We start from the raw sequence: 8,342 nt of genomic DNA, 5'->3' as shown, positions 1-8,342 counted from the left end.
CTAGAATCCGGATTTCGATACCCGTGGTGGACAGAGCACAGATTAGCCCATTGTGTAGCTTTGTGCTTAATTACAAACAAAGAAACTAGTGCATCGTTCTCGCAGGTGTTATTGTTTTACATAAACAATCCGTCTGGTGGCTCAGCGGTGAGTCTGAGGCCTTAGAACGCTAAAAATCGAGTTTCGATACCCGTAGTGGGTAAAGCACAGATAGTCCATTGTGTAGCTTTGGGATGAATTACAAACATACAAACACATACGTAAACAAAATACGAGTGATCTCTGTTTCAGTTTTGTCATGTTTCAAAATTTTCGGGCAAAGTTAGCCCACAGGAAAGACAGCTAGCCAACAGCACACACCGCCAACTTTTGGGTTACTCTTCTCTGACCAAATAATGCAGGGTTTGACTGACATTCTTATAACACACTCACAATCCCCAAAGTGTGGAGGGCGTTTTTATGGTAGGAGGGACGCAAACCATAAACATTTGGGATCACACTCCGGGTATGCTAACCACTAGGCAACGCCCGGCTCGACAAGGAACGGTGAAATCCAACAAAATCAAATCGTGATGTAAGCCGCATGCCCCCTTGTGGCACAGCGGTATGTCTGCGGACTTACAACGCTAGAAACCGGGTTTCGATCCCCGTGGTGGGCATAGCACAGATAGCCCATTGTGTAGTTTTGTGCTTAACTTCAAAGAAACATACAATAAGTCGCACGTGTTTTCTATAAAGATAATCAAACAAGTATTCAATTACGAATTAAAAAGTACACACTTTTTTCAATTAATTTATTTTTCATATTTAACGTTTACTTTTTTATGACTAAGCATAGCGATCTTATCGATAGAATCTAATAATGACGAGTAGCTAAACGATGGTATTCAAACTATAGCCAATAACATGTGAGAACGTTTTATTGCTCTACAAACACAAAAAGAGAAAACAATGAAGGCGAGGCCTATTGGTTAGGTTCGAACCGTGATATGCCGCTTAACTCGCTCCATCCACACATTCACATCTTTGGATTTTATGAATGTTGCTGTCAATGTAGCTATTCTGTTCAAATGGATAGTACAATAGGCGGCGGGTGCTACTGACGGGCTACCCTCCCTCTGGCCAGTAGTTTTAAATTAGGGATTACAATGCCTGAACCTTGGGGATTTTTGACCATAGCCCATGTGTGTTGCATAAAGTGTTTTTAAGGCTTATTAAATATTCTTGTGATAAGACAAAACTGTAAACTCATTGTGTAAATAAAAGTGATCCAAGAGTTCCAGCTAGTCTGAAACATTAAAAGTAAAACAAAATCCGACACTTTTTGAGCACAGTAAAAGGTCAGATCTTTATTACTGATTATAACCGACTAGTTTCGATAACACAGTTACCATCATCAGGGCTAATTAGTTTCTATAGTATGGATTAGGCTAAAATAATTCTGTAGATATTAGCCCTGATGGTGGTAACTGTGTTACCGAAACTAGTCGGTTATAATCAGTAATAAATACCTGACCTTTCATTGTGCTCAAAAAGCGTCGACTTTTGTCTTTCTTACTCTTAATATAATAGCACAACGTTCCTGAAGAGAATTTATTCTGAAACGTATAGAACGTTTCGTGGTAAGATGGATCAGTGGAAACTTACTTTTATCTAGTAATAGAATCTGCTCAGTTGTAAAATTGGTTCATTTGAAACACAGAACCGAGTAGTAGGCGTAATTTTGCGAGTGAAAGTATACTTGAGATTCCAACCGAATTGAACAGCGCTTTGGAATCAATGTCTCTAGCTTGTTGGCCTTTTGAATTGGTATTCAGTTCCATTTGAAGAGAGGAAAAAAATTAACTCAAATGTTACAACGCTTTTTGAGCTTTTAAAATCTGAACACGTGTATCTGTTATAACAATTAAGTTCTGGACAAATAAGATTAGAAGCAAAAACAATATTTGTTTTAGAGCAAAGCCACATTAAGCTCTCTGTGGTGTGTCCACCTCGGGGAATCGAATCCCGGATTTTTAGCTTTGTAAGTCTGTAAAATTACCGCTGTACCACTGGGGGACAAATAAGAAAAGAAGTTCAGAATTAGCGACCTTATCAAATAAAGGTTTTGAAGATACGAATGCTGATGGGAGAAACCGAAAAGCCAAAGTCAGATCAACTTGTTTTAACTTGGAATATTTGAAGAAAAAGAAAAAGAAAATGCGTGTTAGTTGTATTCAAACTATAGTGTAAGATTTTAATATATTTTTATTGGTATTTGTATCATATGTGATCGTGTTTTAGTGTATTTTTACTGTTAAAGTGTTTCGGCAGGCTAGGAAAACCTGTTGTTTAAAAACCACGAAACAAAGTTTCGGATATCTTTCACTTGTTATTAAGCTGTAGGCTTTGTAATATGATTCTGAAGCGTATAGTTTTTGGTACGAATGGTAAGTTAGTCAGAATACGTAACGGAAATATTGTACAAAATATTTTGTGGATCGCACTTTCATAGTTTTTGGGAGTTGGCGTTTCTTTTTGAATTCAATTAACTAAACGATTAGATGTTGTTGTACTTGTCCTGGAAGTTACTTATGGATGATCATTGCTATTGCGTCCTCTTTAGTGGACTGTTTCATGTGCATATACAACAATGTTTAGTTGGCTCTTCCATTTATCTCTTTAGTGGGACTATTTCTTTTGTGTATACAACAATGTTTAGTTAGCTCTTCCATTTACGTCTTTAGTGGGACTATTTCTTTTGTGTATACAACAATGTTTAGTTAGCTCTTCAATTTACCTCTTTAGTGGGACTATTTCTTTTGCATATACAACAACGTTTAGTTACGTCTTCCATTTACGTCTTTAGTGGGACTATTTCTTTTGCATATACAACAACGTTTAGTTACGTCTTCCATTTATCTCTTTAGTGGACTGTTTCATGCGCATATACAACAATGTTTAGTTAGCGGAAGAGTTAACTAAACATTGTTGTATACACAAAAGAAATAGTCCAACTAAAGAGGTAAATGGAAGAGCTAACTAAACATTGTTGTATATGCACATGAAACAGTCCCACTAAAGAGGTAAATGGAAGAGGTTTTTAACACTACTTGAAGAACGAATTAAGAATAAGACAAGATAACATTTTTGAAGAACAAACACTTTATTGAAATCGAAACAGTTCAACATTGTTGTATATGCACAAGAAACATTCCAACTAAAGAGAAAAATGAAACAGTGAAACACCATTGTGTATTAAAATAAATAGTCCCACCAAAGAGGTAAATGGAAGAGCTAACTAAACGTTGTTGTATATGCACATGAAATAGTCCACTAAAGAGGTAAATCTGGTTTGGTGATAGACTGTTAATAATTACAACAATAATGATGATAATTTTTAAGTTTTAACCCTGGTTTGGTGATATACTGTTAATAATTACAACAATAATGATATTGATTGTTATGTTAAAATCTAAAAATGAACATCATTATTGTTGTAATTATTAACAGTCTTTCATCAAACCAGTGTTAAAATCTAAATATTAACATCATTATTGTTGTCATTATTAACAGTATTTCACCAAACCAGTGTTAAAACCTAAAAATGAACATCATTATTAACAGTCTTTCATCAAACCAGTGTTAAAATCTAAATATTAACATCATTATTGTTGTAATTATCGGTATTGAATGGAACACTTCTATAACGACCTGTATAAAGTGTTTTATTGAGTTTTAAGTTTATGTAAAATATAAGCTACATTAGAACTGACATCTATAACTCTGCAATCATAGCTTCGGTCAACATTATATTAATGTATCAGTTGTTATCATACTGTATGTTAATATCACACGAACAACCGATCTACAAACAGTGGCATCAGCCGTTATGTCCCATAATAACTGATCTTAAATACGACTAGTGTAAACAACATTTCAACCAAGGGTTTGTGTATTGTATAATCAGGCGACCTGATGTGTTTTGGTACTGATGGAAAAGCCTCGTCGACAGGTTGTGTGGTTCAAAGGCTACTCTTCTTATTGGAAACGTGTAGAAGGCCAGTAAATAAAGATTTGTTTAAAAAAAAGATTGGCTCTGAGGGGCCGCGGGCTCGAATACCCGTCCCACCAAACATGCTCGCCCTTTCAGCGGTGTGGGCGTTATAAAGTTACGGTCAATCCCACTATTCGTTGGTCCAAGAGTTGACGGTGGGTGGTGATGACTAGCTGCCTTCCCTCTAGTCTTTCACTGCTAAATTTGGGACGGCTAGTGCAGATAGCCCTCGTGTAGCTTTGCGCGAAATTCAAAACAAATTATCCGTTTAAACAAATATGACCTGAAGACGAAACGCGGAAGACTTTCGAAACGTCGTCCTCTACATTTGTAGGTTTCTACAACAGGCAGTTGCTGTTCATTTGAAACTTAGATCCAGAAATACATGTGTATATACATACTAGTTCAGTATATGTAGAAGACGAAACAGGAATACATGTGTATATACAAACTAGTTCAGTATATGTAGAAGACGAAACAGGAATACATGTGTATATACATACCAGCTCAGTATATGTAGAAGACGAAACAAGAATACATGTGTATATACATACTAGTTCAGGATATGTAGAAGACGAAACAGGAATACATGTGTATATACATACTAGTTCAGTATATGTAGAAGACGAAACAGTAATACACGTGTATATACAAACTAGTTCAGTATATGTAGAAGACGAAACAGTAACACAAGTGTATATACATACTAGTTCAGTATATGTAGAAGACGAAACAGTAATACACATGTATATATACATACTAGTTCAGTATATGTAGAAGACGAAACAAGAATACATGTGTATATACATACTAGTTCAGTATATGTAGAAGACGAAACAGGAATACATGTGTATATACATACTAGTTCAGTATATGTAGAAGACGAAACAGGAATACACGTGTATGTACATACTGGAATACATGTGTATATACATATGCTTGTTCAATATATTTTGGCAATGAAAAAACGACTTTTTCTTTCCGAATAACAATAAAAATATTTTTTATTCAGCCCACGTATCACCCTTAAGGCTTCGTCAGGGACTGCGTGATGTGAGAATATACGTAATGTATATGGCACAACTGGAAGGCGTTGGAAGATCAGTTAATTTAGTACAAGGCTTATATGTGCTAGTCATCCTCAGTTTGAACTGATAAACTATATTCAAGGCAGCTGTTCAATAGCATCTTCCGGCCCCCAGTGGCACAGCGGTATGTCTGCGGACTAACAACGCTAGAATCCGAGATTCGATACCCGTGGTGTGCAGAGCACAGATAGCCCATTGTGTAGCTTTGTGCTTAATTACAAACAAAACAAAAGAGCATCTTCCGACAAGTCTTGCGGTACTCTATTGGAATTGTTGGACTTGACGACTGTCACTCTTATAACCCACCCATTGCCCAAAAGTGTGGAAAAAATCAATGAGCCGCTTATTCATCGAGCCTCAGATGTACAGACCGAACACGCTCTAGCCCACACCCGATCTGTAGAGTAGTGAGTATTATTATTCTATGTAATGTGTATTTCTGTGACACGCACATCTATTAAGCCTAACACTATAAATGTATATATTATTCTATGTAATGTGTATTTCTGTGACACGCACATCTATTAAGCCTAACACTATAAATGTATATATTATTCTATGTAATGCGTATTTCTGTGACACGCACATCTATTAAGCCTAACATTATAAATGTATATATTATTCTATGTAATGTGTATTTCTGTGACACGCACATCTATTAAGCCTAACACTATAAATGTATATATTATTCTATGTAATGTGTATTTCTGTGACACGCACATCTATTAAGCCTAACACTATAAATAAAATCTCTGGTTGGATTTGGGAAATTGAGTCTACAGCTTTAAACATCTAAAATCAAAGTTGTTGTTCCTCGAGAAACAGGAAAGGAAACCAAAACCAAACTAATGAAATATAAGAACAATAAAGATGGCTAATAGTTGCAGGAGAGGATAGCCAAGCTTGTCCATTTAAGCTGTCATTCTATCCCTGCTATTGGTCGAGAAAAATAACACAAACTACAAGAGACGTCGTGCTTAGAATAATCTTCCACACGTGATAACAAAACAGGGAATCCGTCTCATCTAATTACGTTAATGACATTTGTCATCTATGCTATATCACAAGGTGTAGAGTTAGTTGATAGCTGTATGCTGCACGATCTGGTATCAAGAGTATAATATCAAGCATGAAAAATTAACTAGACTAATTGGCGCATCAAGAGCACGTGGAGTACGAGAGTAGTAATGAATTAAACCAGAAAAGTAATTGATAAAATAGTTTACCTATGAGATAATTTATTCAAATCCATTATCGGGTAATAAATGTGTAACGTATATATAATTACAGTAACTTCTATTGGAAACATAAATAATACATTGTAGTGTTATCGCTGTTGTGGAATAGTTACATATATGTTTGTTTTCTTGTTTATTTTAGCGCATATCTACACAATGGGCTATCTGTGCTCTGTCCACCGTGGGCTATCCAGTCCCGGATTTTAGAGTTGTCCATAAACTTACCGCTGACGCAACAGAGGACTGATAAAACCAAATTATTATAGTGTTATAACTAGCGTTGAATTGTTTAAAGTAAAATATTATTGTATTATAACTATTGTTGAATCTTTAAATGTAAAATATTATAGTAATACGTTAAGATTAAAAGTAACAATCTTAACGTAATTTATAAAAGTAACAATCTTAACGTAATTTATAAAAGTAACCTTAATGTAATTTATAAAAGTAACAATCTTAACGTCATTTATAAAAGTAACAATCTTAATGTAATTTATAAAAGTAACAATCTTAACGTAATTTATAAAAGTAACAATCTTAACGTAATTTATAAAAGTAACAATTAAATTTCCTGCCCCAGTGGCACAGCGGCATGTCTGCGGACTTACAACACTAGAAACCGGGTTTCGATACCCTTGATGGGCAGAACACAGACAGCCCTTGTGTAGCTTTGTGCATAATTAAAAACAAACAAACAAAACAATTTATAAATTACCAGTCTGAGAAGGATAGACATTTGATCAGGAAGTGTAGGTAAGCCTAAAACGTATCGTTTGGTCATAAAGTGTACGTAGGCCTAAAGGGTCATAACATTTACATTACAGTTGAAGACAGCAGTTCATTTCCGAAACTTGAAGTCGAATATGATAACTGAGAATTAACGTTGCAGGTATTTTCACAATATTATATTCATTGCATGTATGAATAAAATGCAGAAATATACTCTGACGAATCTATTTTTCCCTTTAAGTTCTGAAACTTTGGAGACAAACACAAAACTACAATGAATTATAAGGAATTAATTGAATGAAATCCTGCATGTGATCTTTAGATTAAAATATCTATTCGAGTTTGTTTTTTTTTATTTTCGCGCAAAGCTACACGAGGGCTATCTGCGCTAGCCGTCCCTAATTTAGCAGTGTGAGACTAGAGGGAAGGCAGCTAGTCATCACCACCCACCGCCAACTCTTGGGCTACTCTTTTACCAACGAATAATGGGATTGACCGTCACATTATAACGCCCCCACGGCTGAAAGGGAGGGCATGTTTGGTGTGAGGGGGATTAGAACCCTCGACTCTCAGATTGCGAGTCGAGTGCCGTACCCACCTGGCCATGCCGGGCCTTATCTATTCGAGATAGGCACGGGTATCATTAATTTTCTAACGCTTCGATTTTATAATTAATTGAATTAATTCGAAAGTGACTTGTGTTTTAATGTGACAACGTAACACGAACCATGAACCCTCGTATTTACAATCTGAGCACCCTAGTTACTAGGCAACATCCCGTATCTAAGTTTATATACTGTTATCAGGCTTTTCCTTAAAAGTTTAAAATATTTTATGAGCAAGAGTATCGAGGCGGGAATCTTTATAGACTGTTCATCTGCTAGCCATTATTTTTGATTCCCATCTCCATTGAGTGAGCTGTAATTTTTTGGACATCAGAGGGCGCGCAGATAGCGTATTGTGTAGCTATGAGCCAAAAACAAACAACTCGCTGGTTTTAACGTATTCTTCGACACAGAATGGAACATTAAAGCATTTATAAAGTTTGCTAAGCATTTATATATCAAACAATAGTATATACAGGGTGGGCCAAAAGTAGGGTTACAGTTACTCTATTATTTGTTTCACCTTCACAATCACGTTCACCTGACCTGACACCAATGGATTTCTTTTTTTGGGGTGTAGTCAAGAACAAGGTTTATGAGAGAAATCCCCACACAGTGAATGAACTGAAAGATTACATTTCTGATG

The sequence above is a fragment of the Limulus polyphemus genome, unplaced genomic scaffold (genome assembly GCF_000517525.1).
Source record: "Limulus polyphemus unplaced genomic scaffold, Limulus_polyphemus-2.1.2 Scaffold3580, whole genome shotgun sequence".
Lineage (NCBI taxonomy): Eukaryota > Metazoa > Arthropoda > Merostomata > Xiphosura > Limulidae > Limulus > Limulus polyphemus.
Note: the sequence above shows the minus strand (reverse complement) of the source record.